Below are 18,805 nucleotides of genomic sequence, written 5' to 3' on the forward strand. Positions count from 1 at the left end.
CATCATATCCAAATTAAAACTCCGTTATACTTTAATTTCTTTGGAATAGGGTAATTATAGCCAGCATCTGAATTCACCATTTTATTCGGGCAGTCTGAGCACGAGGCACAAAAGAATAACAATTAGGAAACACGAGAGGAATACCTACATTTTTAACTGGATGTACCGGGAGCACACAGACAGGGCATCTTCTCAGCATCCTCAGCCAACTCGAGAGCGAGAGTACAAGTGGACTCTAAATTTCAGTACGGAACGAAGAGAGTAAAAGCTTACCATCCGTTTCCGTCTCAGCTAGGACCAACTTTGGAGAGCATCAGCCTTCTTCTGGGAGCTTCAGCTGGTTCCAGCTGATGTGAATCGTGAGCACCATCCTTCGCCATACAGTTGCAGTGAGGATACGATGCGATCTGGTCGTTATTTCGAGAAACTCCTGGCCGGGAATCATGTTCAGTGTTAGTTATCAGTATCTTGCAGAGCAGTAGCTGTTGCTTAGTTCCACTGGAAATCCTCAGCTTGGGTACTTTGCTGGAGCCAAACCCGTGGGAGTGGAATGGTGACATGCTTTTGTTGTGATGATTTGTAATTGATCCACGGATAGAGCCGAACAGCTTTCGGCTCCTCTGCTACTCACCCATATCGAATGAAATCTGAAGAAGATAGGTGGGAGCAATACGGATTTAGTGAAAACGAGAATGAGAAAGTAAAAACAGGACAAAAATCTGCGACAGGTGATTCTTCGGAAAAAAAAAATTTTTTCCCCTCTTCAATATCGCACTGAAACGAAGATTGAAATATTCTTTTCTGTGAGAAGAAGATAAAGAAGGTATGTGATTGGGGTAGTTTTGGGTGCCCCACGGGCTTAGTTTTTCCGGCCGTTGTGCAGTCAAATGATCAAAGCGCATTTTTAAAGAGTGAAAACAGATATTGAAGTGATAATAAAACCCAACATTACATTTACATTTGGCTCATGGGTGAGTAGTAAATAAATATAATGATTCTAAGCCTGATCTAGCATGGAAAATGCAAGCCAACAGTGAGATGTAGCAAGAGGGTTAAATGCGTAGCGATCCCAGATCAGCTTGTGCTAAATTACGTACACACGAAGGGGTCAATCGTGCAGACACGACCAGCCCTACTTGGTTGAAGTTTTCCCGCAAGTGGAATTTTGTTTGCAAAGCAGTGTGGAAAAAGCGGTGAAGAGATAACACAATTTAGCATCAGTTTAGTGTGTGAGTATTCCCGGAGAGACCGTTCCGGAAGTGAAGTGTATTGCCCTGACGAGTCGGGCGGAGTGTGGTTCTCCCACACTGGGATTAGATGCTGCTCTGTGCGACGGAAGCAAAGTGGAGAATGTGTGCGACATGGTATTGCTAGGATTGTTTACCAATAGCTCGTGAGTGGAATAAGGTATGATAAAAATCAACTCAAGCGTAATAAACACCGTGCTATGGGGCAAAGCAGAAGAGGGATGGATTGTGAAAAGGGTCCTCGCAGACTGTTTGTGGTAAATAGTGTTTTCGGTACTAATAACAGTATACAAGACTAGTTTAAGCTTCTCCTACAGCTAATATAGACTTGTGAACAGGAGCTTCAGCTAATAAATTATTGACTTGGCACACCAAAATTATTTATGCCTCACTAAGTCAATCAATATAGTTGAACACATCAACACCGAAAATATTACTTCGAACGTGAGTCCCGCCCACCTATGTGCCGTCATCCGGATTGCTACAATTTAAACGGCTCTCTGAGGCGAGTTAACAACCTGTTGAAGTAGCATCATCCGAATCAGGAGATCGGCGAGCGGCGATATGTTTCCATTTTCTAGATTTACTATAATCTTAAAAGCGATACTCGCTCGGGAGAGTATGTTTAGCACATACGTGTGGAATACATGGTTTCAAGATAATTATAGCATTACTACTACTTGCTGAAAGACGTGAAGCCAGCAGCTTGAGTAGCATGAGTATTTGTTTGTTCCATCAATCAGGTGCATTATGATATATGAATCGTCTTATTGCAAGGCGCATTACTAGAGTCACAATTTATGAACAATACAAAAAAAAAAAAATAGAGAGGCGATGCGAAACATTGAAATTAGATTTTTTTTTTATATTCTGAATCTTTATGATAAACGAACGCATGAAAATAATATACATTCCTTTTTAAAGATACTAATTTCTCGTTGTTGGGATATCATACGCGTATATTTTTAATGTGTGTATGCGTAGTAAACAAAAAAAGAAAATGAATATGTTTTCCGTTGTCTTTTCATATGGAAACAAGATTATTCATTCTAACAAGAATTCAATTTCATTCAAAATAATGAATTGATTTTACTTCATCTCATATTTGTCATATTGGTTGTCGTGCCTAAGGTTGCCACAATCTCACAGTATGTCATATAATTTTGTATGATTTTGTAGGGACTTCACGGATTTGGTGGGTGCGTAAATGGCGACCATGATTAAATCAGTTTACACATCGCTTCAAATCGGCACGGAAAGAGACAGGAGCGGAAAATATTGTACGAAAATGTTATTGATTCTTGATTCCATTTCTCCAATAAGACACAATATTTACATCAACAATACTATTAACGCACAAGCGTTTCAAATGAGGTTATGATAAAAAATATCAAATTTTGTAACAGCGTCCAAAACGCTCGCAAAGGTCAAAACGTAAATATTCTTTCATTCAACGACGACGTAAAATTACACAAAAACGACTTATGAATGGTTCGGTTTACCGGGCGTCTAGTTTTATCTTTGTATGGATCGCGATCATCGTTCATGAAATTAGAGGGCCTACTAAACTAATCACCTAATTTATAAACGGCTTATAAACACCGAACATTTAAGAATCGCCTAGTTACGAATGACTTTATAGTAGAAGGCAAACAAAATGTTTGCAAAGTGATTATACACTGCGTTTCATAACTATACAACTACTACGTTTTTTTTTTTTGAGTTTCCAGAGATATGTAAGAAGTTGGTTTAATTGAAGTTTATAGTGTAAAATAAGGAGTGTATAGAAAAGTAGTCTTAAACATTTAACACGTTATTACAAACGAGTGAACTTTTTTTTGTCGTGTTATCAGAGCACGCTTTGTTTACATGTCAAAAATAGAAATACAAGTGATTTAGTCGCGGTCATAAAGTTGTTTTCGAAATATCGCAGATTGATTTAGAAACTAAAAATTCAACACAATTGTTGCACCGAAATGGTGTTACATGCCACAAAATAGAAAAAAAAACAAAGATTGTCCAGAAAATGTTAAACGAATCGTCGCAAAGTTCGGTAATGAGTGTTCTTTCGAGGATCTCAGCAGAAGTGGACAAAACCCGGACCATGTAATTCAAAATTGGATCGAAAAGTTATAAATTATATTCAGAAGAACAGGTCTACATCTATTAGTGATTCGACCAAGAAGTTCAAAACCAGTGTTGAGATGATTCAACGGATTAACATAGACATGGTCTAAAGACCTACGAAAAGTTTTATTTTGATGTTTGAAAGTTTTCGACTACTTTTCGATACACTTCTTACAATAACTATCTTCATTTATAAGACTGGTTATTTGAACTTTATTGTTGTGTTCAGGTGCGAAACATTCAAAACACTAAAATCTCAGTGTTTCATAACTACATAACCAGATGGAAACACTCTCACTTATTTACAAAATTAACGTCAATTTCACATGAATTACAATAAGTTTTTAATCCGTAGGTCATCTTTAGTTCTGAATCAGTTCAAATAACTCATTCGGTGTGGTTTTGACCAAGCTGCGCCATGTTGTAGTGCGTATCTCGTTCTACGCAGAGGATACTGCTCGTTTAAGCTCTTCAAATCACTCATACTGCTCGTACGCTGCATCTACTATTCATACGATCACTCCTCATAAGTTTTTGATAGGGTTTTGATCTGATAAACAAGCTCACCAGTCCAGAATCTGAAGCCCCTATTCATTGAACCATGCCATGATTTTCCGGATTACCCAATTATCACATTGTTTTTGATGCAAAAACAGTAAATGCAGGATATCATTCTGAAGTACTTCGTTGCACTTTTGACTGTTCATTCGTGTTGATGGTAAGCTATCTAAATCAGGCCTGAACACAACAATAAAGTTAAAATGGTCAGTCTTATAAATGATGATAGTTATGGTATTCTACACTATATACTTCAATTCAACCGACTTTTTATATATCTCTGGAAACTCAGAAACATGTAGTGGTTCTATAGTTATGAAACGCAGTGTAGTGATATGCCACAAATAATTTGTTCTGACATGGCAACGTTTGTTGAGTTGAAGCGGATGAACGAATAGACTGACGGAATCTTTTGTAAATCCACATTTTGTAAATCCACATTGACATTGACGAGATGAATTTGATCGATCTTCAAAAATGTTGAATGTGAGCGTAGAATTCTTATAATTTACTTTATATGTTAGGTTGGGGAAAATAATATATTTTTAAAATTTATATTTTTACACAAATTTCTAGATTATCTTTGGTGTAGTAAAGATAATATGGTTTTGGTCGAACATGCAACGAATTATCACTTGTGGTGTTTTCGAAGGTAATGTCAAAAGAATAAAAGTGAGCGTTTCCAATTGTTGATATTCGATATGGGTGTAAGAAATAATCAGAAAAATTTAATTTTTTTTGCTCCGTGATACTTCATGAATCGGAATAACTTTTTCTGCAAAATCAGAGCTACGTTTGTGAAACTGGGAACAAGGCCGGTTGATTGTGTGAAGTAGCATTCAATTGTAAAAAAGTGAATCCCGGATTTATAAAACGGTTATCCGTTCAGGCCGGTAGCAAAATATAAACGGGATTGGTCGCGTCATTCGTGTGTATTCAATATCGACACTAATGCTCAATGCGATTCCTTTGATATGGTGAAATATTCTCTATCCCATTTAGAAACTTCGTATTCTCCGCTATCGAATCCATAACCAATTGCATCCATCGAAACTTCGTTTTCCACTAGAGACGCAATTAAGACCGATAGCAGAATAGAAACGGGATTGCGAGATGGAGAGTATAGTGCTTTGGCACTCGAGCGATAACCTTTTTCCTGTCACTTCATAATTATACTTAAGAGGATTTTCGAGCGGGCATTCGTTTATATCCGAAGTTTTGTGTGATTACAATAGCCTGTTTCCAAAACAATTTTAAGCTATTGAAACATGTTATCGGGTCAATAAATGACAAACAACCTACTAGAAATATTCGGACGCGGAAAAAACATAGTTAAAAATACCACACGGAAAAAAGCGCAATGGTTTTATTAACCTAACATTTTCAAATATAGCTAAATATACAAACCAAAATACCTATAAGTTTTGAATTGCAATGAATGAAAAACTAAATCAACCCTAAAATCTAATGCACAAGGCAAATGTATGTCATTCAACGCTCGTTAATACTCGGTCGGACCTTACTAAAGAATCGTGTTTCTTCTCAATAAATTAATTTTACGAGGGTCACTATTTATATTTCGGGAATAGGAACAAAAACAAATAGTAAAGCTGCGAATATATTTTTATTGTTTTTCAAAGTACTCGCCACGATGATCGATACACTTTTGCATGCGCTTAAACCAATTTTCAAAGCATTTATTCCAATCGACACGAGCCTTTTTTTTTGAGCGATTGTCAAATTATGTGGGATCCAACGTGAACATAATTTTCGCACAACTAAGTGTTCATGTAAAATCGCATATATGCTAGTGGAACTAATGCTTAGGGATGCATCAATCTCACAATAGGTTACATGACGATCTTGCTTAATCATTTCGTGCACAGCATCGATGTTTTCTGGCACTACAGTCGATTTTGGACGATCTTTACGAAACTCGTCGGACAGCTAACTACGACCACGATTGAATTCACTATACCAGCGATACACAGTGGTTTTTGATGGAGCTTCATCGCCAAAAGTCAAATTAAGTTGATTGACGCACTCTTGTTGTGATAATCCACATCGAAAGTCGTAAAAAATCATCGCACGAAAATGTTCACGATTCAGTTCCATTTTTTTGCCGAGACCAAACTTTCAACTAAATATAAAATAAACAAATAGCCTCCGTATGACAAAATGTTCTGAGTACGTATATCGTCAAAAATGTCAAACTTTACGATGGAACCGTCAGATGGACTCACATGACATCAGTGTTGCCAATTCCCGAAATATAAATAGTGACCCTCGTATATTGAAATTATAAAAATGCGGATCTAATATTTTTCGATAAGGAACAAAACTACCACTTATCATGAAAATCTGAGAACCACTATATCGGTTTGGCATGGAAAGGCTGTACATATCTTACTTTTGTATCACTCACAGTCAGTGACAAACGAAAATCAAAATAACCGATCCAGACAACCAGTGAATGGTCGCGTCTAGAAGTCTAGAAGCAAATCAACTTTCGTTTTACAATATGTTTTGAAGTTTATTTTTCCACCCGGTTTCCATCTTCATTATTCAAGATGTCAGAATTGAATTTCATTTTATCCATATGAATATCAGCTGTTGTTTACTTTTAACCCGAAGCAGCTGTGTGCAGAACTTATTTAGTTCGGATTGTACTGATGCTTAAGTCTTTCCCAATCAAGAAGATTATGACATACAATGCATTTTACCATTTGACGAGTCTAGAAGCGATTGTTAGTCAATTGCAATACGGCGTTTAGGGATCTTTCACGATGACGTTATAACCGTCTCGCCAAACAAAATCCTGCGCGATTTCTTGCACAGTTCGTTTCATTGACAACAACAAATACACAACACATTAAAAACACCAAGTGTCCTATTGACCATATAATTGGGCAAAAAATTAAGTGTAATTAAATTTAGCTCATTAAAAATCAACGAACTGGTAATTGAAAAACAACTATCCGGCCTTCCTTGATTCGTCGAAATCACGTCGACAGCATTTGTGGTTCGGATAAAAATTTGAGTTTTCCAGTATTTCATCGATTCGGTTGCAGTTTTATTAATCTAAATATAAATTTTCATATTTATACTTTATTCGACAGACACACAAGCACCTGTATTTCAGATTTCACTAACCGAAATGTCATCAAACATTGATAGTTTGTTCAGGATGGTTCACACTACACTAATCGAATAACAACAAGATGACGTCAAGGATCCCAACTGAAGAAAGTGAATGTGTTTTATTTTGGGACAGAAAGTGTCAAACCTTTTAGCCATGTGAAACAACTCATTCGGATTCAAATTGGATTTGTTTGGATTTCGGATTTAAAGTTTAATGATTTTCGCAATAAGCAAAATATTGATACGATCTGAAAATTCACTATAATCTAAGACAAATATTCACAAAAAAAATTAACGATGTTGTTGAGAAATGAACCCATCTGTAACTCTATTATCACATCTACACAAACTTTCATTCTATGGAGACCTATGATTACACCTATTTCCTTCCAAATTAACACATCAACAATAACAAGTTATTCACAGTCGTGCTTGTATCAAACGGCTAAGCAGCAATCACTGCGCTCTGTAATCTATCCTTTAGCCAAGTGCATGTCCGAAGATCAAGTTCAAAATCTGTAAATAGATCCCCGCTAAGATGCGGAATTGTTGCAAGTGGCTTGTCGTGACTGAGAGAAGACTGCAATCTACCAGAAGCTATAATTAAACAATAGGAATTCGCCGTTTCATTCGTTCTCGCTGAGTTAATTTACTTTTTAGCAATATGCCAACTGCTGTCACGGCAAAATGAAACGCGACGGTGGTGATTGTTGTTTGACATGTAGGTATTCTAGGTTTATCGAGAAAGGCGAAACGATGAATGAGATGAATTACAACGTAATCAATGTAAACAAAATGTCATTTTTGAAAAAAGAAAACGCAAGATGATATTTTAATTCGAAAATTGAAGTGATAATTTCAGCACAAAACAGATGAATGAAGACATGATATAACACAACGAATTTTCGACACTTTAAGAACTTAGTTGTTTTAGGAAATTTAACAAAAAACATGAACGGTTGTGAATAATTAGTTTCCTGAATACAGCCATGGGAGTGAGTTATTTAATCACAGTTAAATAGTTATTCGGGGTAGTCATTTTTTTCATAAATACTAATGAACAAAATATATTGAATAATGAACCGATCGTATCATGATGCAATACACAATCGATTCACTGAACATTTTCTTCCCATATAATTGCATTTTCGCAGCGAAAACCGAGCAAATAATCGTGCCTCAGAGCCTCAGCTCTGAATGTCCATTTAACATTTCAATTGAAATCCATTAATCCTAGTTTATTACTCGGAGCATCTCGTACGTCTGGTGAATAACGAGAGCGACATGCCAACATGATTACCACCGGTTACTCCAGGCAGCCCAAATAATGCTGCCTCTATGCGTTTCCGATTTCAGCTCACGTAGGGCAAATTATACACCCCAGTGAGTGCGCGCATTTACGATGGCACTGACTGCTTGCAGAAGATGCGTTCACCGAGGCTGAATATTTCTGTTGCACCAGAGTTCAATATTTTTCAATAAATGTTCAATTTATTTGTTACTCGTAATATCATAAAACATGAATCAACTAAATCACTTCAGGTCGGGTATTTTTCTATTCAAGAAAATTTAATGCATTTGTATGAAATTGATTGGAAGAACAATTATCCTGAAATTTCGTTCAACTTAATAGAATTATGTTGTGGTAATAAAAGTATCTTTTTGTTTGCGATGTTTATGTTCATATATGCGATGTATATCATCCGTCGCAGCAACGTGTAGAAAATCATTCAATTTTCGCGAATTCATTTCGCCGAGCTGTTGAGAGTCGACGTTTAGACAACCACATCATTTACCAGAGTGTATCTAAGTTCATACCCTTCCCCCAGTAACAATTATGCCTACTATCAGAGATACCAACCTTTCTGATATTTCAGGATTCCCCAGACTTTTTGGTTCGTATCCTGATATTCTAACAAACACTCGATTTAATCCAATTTTTTCTAAAATGATCCAGATTTATCCTGATTTTTGAGTATATCACAATAAACATGATTCGTAATAAGTAAAGGGTGTGTCACATCGAATTGCATCACGGAAAAAACGCTGTAGAAATTTAATTTTTAGGAATTATATCTCGAGAATCCGGAGTTGTCACATCGGGACATCGGTAAGATGCTGGGAATCGTACAATCCACGGTCAGCAGAGTACTAAAACGATACTTCGAGAACCTAACCATCGACCGGAAGGTGAAGAACGGCAAAAAAGGATGCTCCGTCAGTGAAAAAGATCGCAAGCGCGTAGTTAAGCAGTTTAGACGTGATCCGAGAAGTTCGGTCCGGGATGTCGCCAATAAACTGAATTTGTCAAGTTCATTCGTCCAGCGGACCAAGCAGCGGGAGGGCCTTCGTACATACAAGGTTCAGAAGGCTCCTAACCGCGACGAAAGGCAAAACATGGTGGGGAAGACGCGAGCCCGGAAGCTGTACACCGAAATGCTGACGAAGCCGCATTGCCTGGTAATGGACGACGAAACCTACGTCAAAGCGGACTTTCGTTAGCTGCCAGGCCTGTTGTTCTTCTCCGCAGAGGACAAATTCAGCGTTCCGGAGGAGATTCGCAAGCAGAAACTATCCAAGTTTGCCAAAAAGTACATGGTGTGGCAAGCGATCTGCTCTTGCGGAAAGCGGAGCCCACCTTCGTGATGACCGGCACGGTAAACGGGCAGGTTTACCTACAGAAGCGCTTACTACCACTATTGAAGCAGCACGAGGGCCCGACCATCTTCTGGTCGGATCTCGCTTCGTGCCACTATTCAAAGGACGTGTTGGAGTGGTACGAAGCCAACGGGGTCACCTTCGTGCCATAGGAAATGAACCCGCCCAACGCGCCGGAGCTTCGCCCAATAGAGAAATATTGGGCGATTATGAAGCAGGCCCTCCGGAAGAACCCAAAAGTTGTCAAATATGGAGGCGGACTTCAAGAGAAAATGGATTTCTGTTCAAAAAAAAACTACAACCTGACGTTGTACAGAACCTTATGGACGGGGTAAAGAGGAAGGTGCGAGCATACGGGCTTGGGCTCGAAGTATGAATAAAAAGAAAATGCCAAAAGTTGTTTAATAGTTTTTATTTTACTGTCTAAAATTTTCAAAAGGATCGGTCTACTGGGCGAATTTCTACAGCGTTTTTTCCGTGATGCAATTTGATGTGACACACCCTTTATTCCGGGGTTTCGGTCAATGTTCTGTGAAGCCGTCAACGCCAATTGAATGAAGGAACATTGAGGCTAATTTAGCATGATCTTTTTTCTCTCATTCGAAAATCTTATGTCAAGGAATACAGAGTAATAGATATGCAGTAGATTTTCTTTGTATAGTTTATAAGTATAAATCATTCAAAAACCGTATAACCGTAACATTCTCATACGTACTCAAACGCACATTTTCAAAATTTGAATTGCAGACATATGAAAATAAATCTGGCGTCCCTGCATAATCTTTCGCAACTGATTGTAGCTGAATTCATTTATTATTCTCGAACCTTCAAGTAGAGTTAAAAATATCATTGATTGCGATACAGTCGTCATCGAAGGGATGTTCATTACTGTATGACATTTATTGTCATAGTCATAGTGACACAATCCACAATACTGATAATGTATAGTTGTGGAAATGCCTAAAAAAGGACAAATGGAAGTTTGCTCAGGTTTTGATCAAGGAATATTAGTCACTAAGAATTATGTAGAACTGAATAAAGAAGGTAAAGGTTGCGATCTGTTTTCGAAGCAAATAACATTAAAATACAACGAATCGACGTATAAGAAGTAAGAAAAGTAATTAAATGTATGCATATAAAAAAAATGTATTTGTCATTAATCATTGTGAGTGGAGGCGATCTGGCGTAGCGGTAACATCCATACCTCTCACGCTAAAGGTCACGAGTTCAATTCTCACTCCCGACATTCTTCCGAAATGGAAGGTAAAAGTGACGAACCAGCCAAATGTGTTGAAAGTCACTATAATACAGAAATAAAAAAAAAAAAAAAAAAAAAAAATTAATCATTGTTTTATTTATTGAAGAAAATATAGTAAGTTGTTAGGAAAGTTCGTGCCGCCATTGATGATGAATAAATCGAGACGTTGATCAAGAATAACGACAAATGGATCAGCAAATTCAATACAGTTATCTAAACCTTCCGTTGATGCGCATCTGGTGAAGCTTGGTGACGTATATCGAGGCAATATGGGGGTTCTATACAATTTGAATGAAATGCCTTTAACGGATTGTATTTCAATCTGCGACTCACTTCATAAACGCAACGAAAAAGCCGTTTTGAAACAAATCGTAACGGGTGATGGGTGATGCTCGCGAAACAAACAACCTTTTACTAAGCCCAAAGTCGGTCTCCACCCGATTAAGGTCATACTTTATGTCTGGTGCAATTGTAAAAGAATTCTGTGCAATAAATTCTTACCAAGTAACTAGTCGATGAATTTCCATAAGTACTACCAGCAGTTGGAAAAATTAAAGGCAACGATTCAGGACGCCGCCTTTCCTTTAGGCTAACGCAAAACTTCATGTCCCGATAAATTACACAATTAATTATTTTGGAGTCATACTGGAAGACCGGTTATTACACCCTCAGATTGTCCCAGGTTCAGGTCTCTACAAAATTCTTTCAAGGGTAAGAACTACCATTCTATGGACAGCATAAAAAATACTATACACAGTTTTCAGCCGGAGAGCAAACATGACCTGGTAGGATAGAATTTGAAAGCTCAATGAAAGATTGTGGAACAAAGTTGTGCATATAAAATTATACAAATGATTGTCTGCCTTTAAAAATGAATAGTAGATGCAGCTTACAATCAGTATGAGTGATTCAAAGAAATTAAACGAGCAGTATCCTCTGGGTAAAACGAGATACAAACTACAACATGGCGCATTTTGGTCGAAACCAGCCTGGATGGGTTATTTGAACTAATTAAGAACTAAGGATGACCTACGTGTTAGAAACTTGTTGTAATTCATGTGAAATTTACTTTAATTATTTAAAGGAGTGAGAGTTTTTCCATCTGGTTCTATAGTTATGAAATACTGAAATTTTAGTTTTTTGAATGTTACGTGCCTGGACATAATGGTAAAGTTCAGATAACCAGTCTTATAAATAAAGATAGTTATTGTATTCTACACTATATACTTCAATTCAACCGACTTTTTACATATCTCTGGAAACAGCATATTGCCTTTTCTTGAGCATTTTAAAAGTGTTCACCATAACACACTCAACACAGAGAAAATTTATTTCTGCTATGCGCAAAGGACACCATAAACAAACTGCAGCGCGCCAAGCGATTGTGATAGAAATCATACGGACAAAACAACATTAGTGAATTGGACAACTCATGATCAGAATTGAGTCATTGAGTCATAGATTGGGGTATTCCATCGCCACGTTCCAGAACAAAGTATTGACCTAGGACTACGTTTTTGATTGCTATATAGGCGGTCACTCTACGAAACATGCAACGAAAAATTGAGAGATTTCAAATGCGTATTACACAAACTCGTTATTGCGATGTACGTTGTACTATACACCATTAGATATTGTGGAGGCCATCTGGCGTAGTGGTAACATCCATACCTCACGCTAAGGGTTATGAGTGCAATTTTCACTCCCGACATTCTTCCAAAAATGAAAGTAAAGTGACGAACCAGCCAGAAAGTGTTGAAAGTCACTATAATACAGACAAAAAATACCATTAGCATACCCAAGCAAAATTCACGCGTGGCTCATTTTGTTAATGTATGCTTTTACGATTTCATTGCGATTAAATTATATAACCGGAAAAGCTGTAAATTTTTAATTTAATGCTTTTTTAATTAATTTGTGATATTTCTATACATTCAGTTTATCAGAAAAAATCCGAAGGGAGCTAAAACAATTCATGAATGGGATAAACAAATATTCTTCTTGTGCGAAAGCAAATTCAGAAAATGTTTTTTCGTTGCTTTTTGTCCATTGTTTGGCCTATTGCGTGTAAGTGTTATCGTGATAGTCATTACCGGATGGTTTGTGAAAATTGAAAAATGTCGCTTCGGTATTGTTTTGTGATTGAACTATTGTTAAACATGATCTTTGATGGAACCTAGGTTGATTTCCAACAGAAAATAAGAAAAATTGCTCAGTTATAGTTTCAATGTGAGCTTGGTTTAAAGAGTTAAACGGTGATACAGAAAGCCACTTGTCCATTCCCTTTACCCTTCCCTCTAAATAAACAGCCCCCGTTCGGATCAGTTAGCTACAGAACGTTAAATTGTTCCTGCTGGAATGTTGGAAAATCTATCTGATTTTTTCTTCGTGAGATAATAAAGTGTTATTAATTAATGGTTCCGAATTTTTACTACCCTACAACTCTTTCAACCAGTTTGAAGATCAGTTTAATTCATATTATAAACGATAACTAGGGCATTCGGATTCTTCAATTAGTTGAATTAACGGATTTCTGAACAGGTATTGAAAAATAATTCGAAGGACGCTTCTTTTCAAAACTCTGATCACAATCGTATTATTTCAGGTAGGTAGTTATTCAGTTTCATGACAACATGCCTCAGCTGTGAAAACATGTGAGAGATGGTTTTGCCAATTCAGAAGTGGTAATTTCGGTCTTAAAGACAATGAGAGCAGCGAATCGGTTTGAAGACGAGAAATCGCATGAGTTGTTGGTTGCAGACCCAAAACAAACACAAGAAAAATTGCAAGAAAAACTGAGTGTGACCCGTACAGCAATCGACCATCGTTTGTAGCCATAGGAAAGATCCAGAAGCTCGGAAAATGGGTGCAATACAAATTGAGCGAAAAATTAGTTGAGCCTCGTATAGCCATTTGTAAAACGTCTCTTCGAAGGTTCCAAATGAAGCCGGTTTTGCATCGCATTGTCACTAGCGACGAAAAATGGATTTATTTCGAGAACCCCTAAGCGTAAAAAATCACGGTTTTATCTGATGGAGCCAGCCTATCCACTGCAAAGCCATATCATTTCGGTCGAAACGATGCTCTTTGTGTAGTGGAACCAGGAGGGTATGGTGTGTCATGAGTTACTGAAACTGGGTGAATCGGTGAACACAGATCGCTACCGATAACTAATAATAAATTTAAACTTTGCATCGATGTCCCGGAGACACGGTAAAGTTATATTACAGCATGACTACGCACCGGCGGACACAGCTGAAACCGAGAAGGACGCAATAAAAATCCTTAAATGTGAAACGTTGTAAATCCCGCAGTATTTTCCCGATTTCGATTGTCACCTTTTTGCTCCAATGGGACATACACATGTTGAGCAACTCTTCGCGGAATATAAAAATGTCGGAAAATAGCTCGGCGAATTGTTTTCTTCAAAAACAAACAAAAATGTAGTGTAAATCCATAATCCATTATTTTCCTGAGAGATGGACGAAATATGTAGAATCAAACAAAAATTACTTTGAATAAAAATAATTTAAGGTTCTTTTGAAAAACTATGTTGTTCCTTTATCGGAAAAAACCGTAGAATTTCAACAAGCACACCCAATTCAAATTTCACGTGTAGTGTTTTTTGAAGGTTCCTTAATTAAAGGGTTTGACAACAACTAAAATCGTATTTTTGCCGTTCTGTTCCTCTGCGTGAACAGAGTCCTTCAGTTCGTTTCAGATGAAAATATATTTCCAACCTTCTCTACTTTCTCAACTCAAAACAAACGCTAATTCGAGTCAAGCCACAAAGTAGGAAAGGAATACAAAACCCGCCGATGTTTTGTTCGTTTACCAGTGGTATATTACCACATACACATTTAAGTACCCAACACAATGTGAGCTGCGTAATGCGAAAATTCCATCCCACAACATACCCGACCACAAACCGCCCGGAACAAGTGGTTATCCTATGGACTAAAAACTACAATGTTACTTGCATAAAGCACCCCACAATGTTAGCCGTTGTTCTTTACTCACGGCCAACTTCCGGTCGGGACGAGAGAGGCAGGAAAGTCTCGCTAAATACATCCGCTTTCATTTTTGTCGGCAACGTAACTACAGTAACACGTTGCGGTGAAAAACAGTCGCGGGGTCTTTTCAAACACCGTGGCCCACACGGTGAAAACACCCACCCCAGCAAACCACACGAGAGAATGAAACGAACGAACCGCACATTCATGGTTTTATCAAGTTCAAAGATTCACAAAGAAAAAAAACGAGTAAAAATCATCTGATGCCGTAATAAGGTCTTCAGATTTTTAACACAATCACATCGTGCCAAATCCGTTCTGCAAATTTGCTAAACGTATATCTGGCGCGGAAAAAAAGAATGTGAAAAACTGAAGCGTTTCAAGATTAGGTCTCACAGCGACTTAATCTTTCCACTTGACCATCAACAGCTTCTCAGTGCAAAGCGGAAAAGTGGTTGTGTTGAGAACGAAGGAAAGTAATTAATTATATGTGCTGAAGGCGTGTGGGCAGCATTGCTAATTGGGACATTTTGCTATAGTTCGAGAGAAATCTTTAGACGAGACGCGTTTTACACTTCCGGGAAGTGAAAGTTATTTTGCAATTCCTCACGCTCACCGATCACGGAGATGTGAGGTGGAAGATGAGATTATTGCATTAATTTGAGCGTTTTGCTGTCCTAAATTTTAATACTGATTTTCAAGAAACTTGAGTATATTGAGATGTCAATCAGTTCCGTGAAAATGAACCGAATGTGACCAAGTGGCAAAGTCTAGGGCCAACCTTCCGTCTTGTGGTTGTCATCTGGGTTTGGCGCAGACACTCATCACCAAATTCGTTACTCGTATCACTCTCTCTCGATCCCGCGCATTATAATTCCGTTTATCGTATCCCCTGCCGACCGAAAGGAACGCGTGTCTTCCTCTTCGGGTAGGGATTTCTGTTTTGGTACCATGCCAAAGCTATTACCGAATTTTATTTTCCGCCGCAGGGCGCGCAGGTCACAGGTGTTTTATTTTATTATCCTCCTCAGGCGGGATACGGGAGTAGCGGTACTGCTACTCCCGTTCTCCCCGCTCAACCCCTAACAAAGTTTCGGCAAGTTCACGTACGAAAATATTTATTTATAGCAACAATCATGTTTGGTATGGTCAGCAAATCTGATATCACCATAGCGGTGGAAGTAGCACACCACTCGTATCAGCTAGCCCGCTGGCCAGGGCGTTAATGGTGATTGGATCCAGGGAACGACGTGTCGGAATATGATATAGTTGGCACGGTTTGCGAATTGATTGATTTTTTGGGAAGTACGACCACCGGACTTCTGCCGCAGTTAATCTCCTGAACTGGGATGTTGACACAGTCATTTCCATTGAGGTACGTGCTGCGTGGGCTGGTTGCTCTAGAATTCGGCCCGGATGAGAGCGGAATACAATAATGAACGTATGGGGTGACAGCATGACGTCTAAATATTTGCTCAATTTATCTATACACGTGTCGCGGGGAAGCGTTATCGACGACAGTAGATTATGTTTGAGCTGGCGCTAATTTCGTAACAGCCTGGAATTTATGAGGATTATATATCATTGGATTTAGCAATTGTTCTAGGCTCCTAAATGAACCCTAGAATCAACAAAAGAGAAATGATAGTATATAGTAGATTTCAATTCAACCGACATCTTACATATCTCTGAAATTTCAGAAAAAATGAGTGGTTCTATAGTTGTGAAACGCAGTGTAGGATTGGAACCATCATTAACCAGGCACGCTACATTGCAGAGGATGTTTATCTTCGACATAATGCAAGGCTCAATTGACTGCCCTGAACATCTTTCACAGGTTCCTTTGAGCATTCCTCCTCACCGTTTTCGGAATTCGTCACTACTCGCTGTTCCATATCATAGAACAAACTACGGCTTCAACAATCCGTTTGATTCATGTCTTCGCCTGTTTAATTGTGCATATGATGAATTTGATTTCAATTCAAGCAAAGTTGTTTTTAGAAATAGAATAGTTAATTATACATAGATTGTATGTAAATAGTTCAGTATGTGCGAGTAATCGAAGACGGTGGTAATAAAAAAATAAATATATAAATAAAATGCTTGTTACTACACTGTCCATGTTTGTATAGGTGACGTAAGCAACAAAATGAACAAAATCGATATTTCGGTTACTACCCATCCTACAGAATGTACTACTTATGCTCAACATACAAACAAACTCTTTTTTATTCGTAAACCTTTGAGCAATTTTGAGAAAACGTTTTCGAATTATCACAGTTTGTATGCATAACTGACGTAGTTCCAAACATCGTTCAAAAATTAACAACTACCAGTATTTTGTACTACAAGCTACATATACATTTGAATCATATTCTCGGTAGAATCCAACCTTTTCATGATAGTGTCCTTTCGCTTGAATGTCATAAACCATTGAAAAGCTTCCCATATAGTTAATATTCTCTGTTCGAAGCACCGCGATGAACGTAGATAAGAAATCTTGTTTTTATGTTGTAATTATTAAAATTCTGTAAATTCTGCATTTGAAGCCTCAAGGCGATAATGGAAATTTTCAGATTAGTAATCAAATCAAAATAATACTGAAGTGGCCGAATTGAATTGGATTCATTAATATCTCATGCCAAAACTATTATAGACTCAAAACAAACTTAAAGCACCTTTTTCAGACATTTCATGAAATTTCAACTGACTTGTTTTTTTTTTCGACAATTGCGGAAACTACCGACGGAGACGTTTTGACTATTATCGGAAATGTTAATGCTAATACGAAGCTGGTGAGTACGTAACCGCTGTACATAGTACAGCCTCCATTTTTTGAAATCTTATAATCGAATCGAAAAAAATTTTATTGTTTCATACACATATTTTTGGTTGTTTTTTTTTAATATGAAAGTAGAATTTAGTTTCTAAATTATCCTCTTAAGACAATATTCTAGTCTAGAAATTTGAAAAAATCTTCCTCTTCTAACTCCAACCGCGTTTTTCTTGAAACTACAGGGTGGGCCATTTAAAGTGGAAGGATTTGTTTTTGCAATAGCAAAGTAAAGAAGTGGAATTTCAAATTATTTTTTTTGAAATTCATTTATTATGGTGGTGGTCCAAGGAGATTTGTTCTAACTACTTTTTGATTATGATATCTCGTAAATGACCGCCTCTGGCCTGGACCGCAAAATGTGCCCTTTTTTCGGCATTTTCCATCACTTTGCCCAATGTTTCGGCCGATATGGCAGCAATTTCTTGTCGGATATTGTCTTTCAGCGCAGCCAGGGTCCTTGGTTTACCAGTGTATACCTTGGATTTTAAATATCCCCATAAAAAAGTCAGGAGGCGTCAAATCAGGTGATCTCGGTGGCCAGTCATAATCGCCGTTTTTCGATATTAATCTTCCGGGGAACATTTCGCGCAATAATTTGGTCGTGGCAGCCGCTGTATGGCATGTAGCGCCGTCCTGTTGGAACCAGTAATTGTCCAATTCATTTTCACGAACAAATGGCAATAAAAAGATGCCTAACTCTTGCGAACGATGGCGACCTGATGTCGATGGAGTCTCTGCAACACTGGCTCGAACGGCATCAATATTCTCGTCGAAACGTCTTGGTCGTTGTCTGGACAGATGACTGGCATTACCAACACTACCAGACGATATACATTTGGCATATAATCGACGTATAGTGTTGTCTCCAGGCGATGTTTTAACCACGCACGTTTAGTCAACACAATTGAGAAGTTATTTTGAATGTACAGCTGAACAATTTCAGCGCGTTGTTTAGGTGTGTATTGTT

The 18,805-nt window shown here is 37.8% G+C and overlaps 1 protein-coding gene across 5 annotated transcripts in view; it reads left to right on the forward strand.

Annotated features, from left to right (window-relative positions):
• The first annotated feature begins 395 nt into the window (after positions 1-395).
• LOC129775073 (uncharacterized) overlaps positions 396-18,805 on the forward strand; it is a 237,057-nt gene continuing 218,647 nt past the window's right edge. For 4 of the 5 annotated variants that reach the window (XR_008742849.1, XM_055779312.1, XM_055779314.1 and 1 more), the window contains exon 1: positions 396-1,407. The gene's annotated coding sequence lies outside the window, so the exon portion shown is untranslated. The remainder of the gene's footprint in view (positions 1,408-18,805) is intronic. The other variant, XM_055779313.1, reaches the window with a different exon arrangement.

Source organism: Toxorhynchites rutilus, chromosome 3 (assembly GCF_029784135.1).
Source record: "Toxorhynchites rutilus septentrionalis strain SRP chromosome 3, ASM2978413v1, whole genome shotgun sequence".
Taxonomy (NCBI): domain Eukaryota; kingdom Metazoa; phylum Arthropoda; class Insecta; order Diptera; family Culicidae; genus Toxorhynchites; species Toxorhynchites rutilus.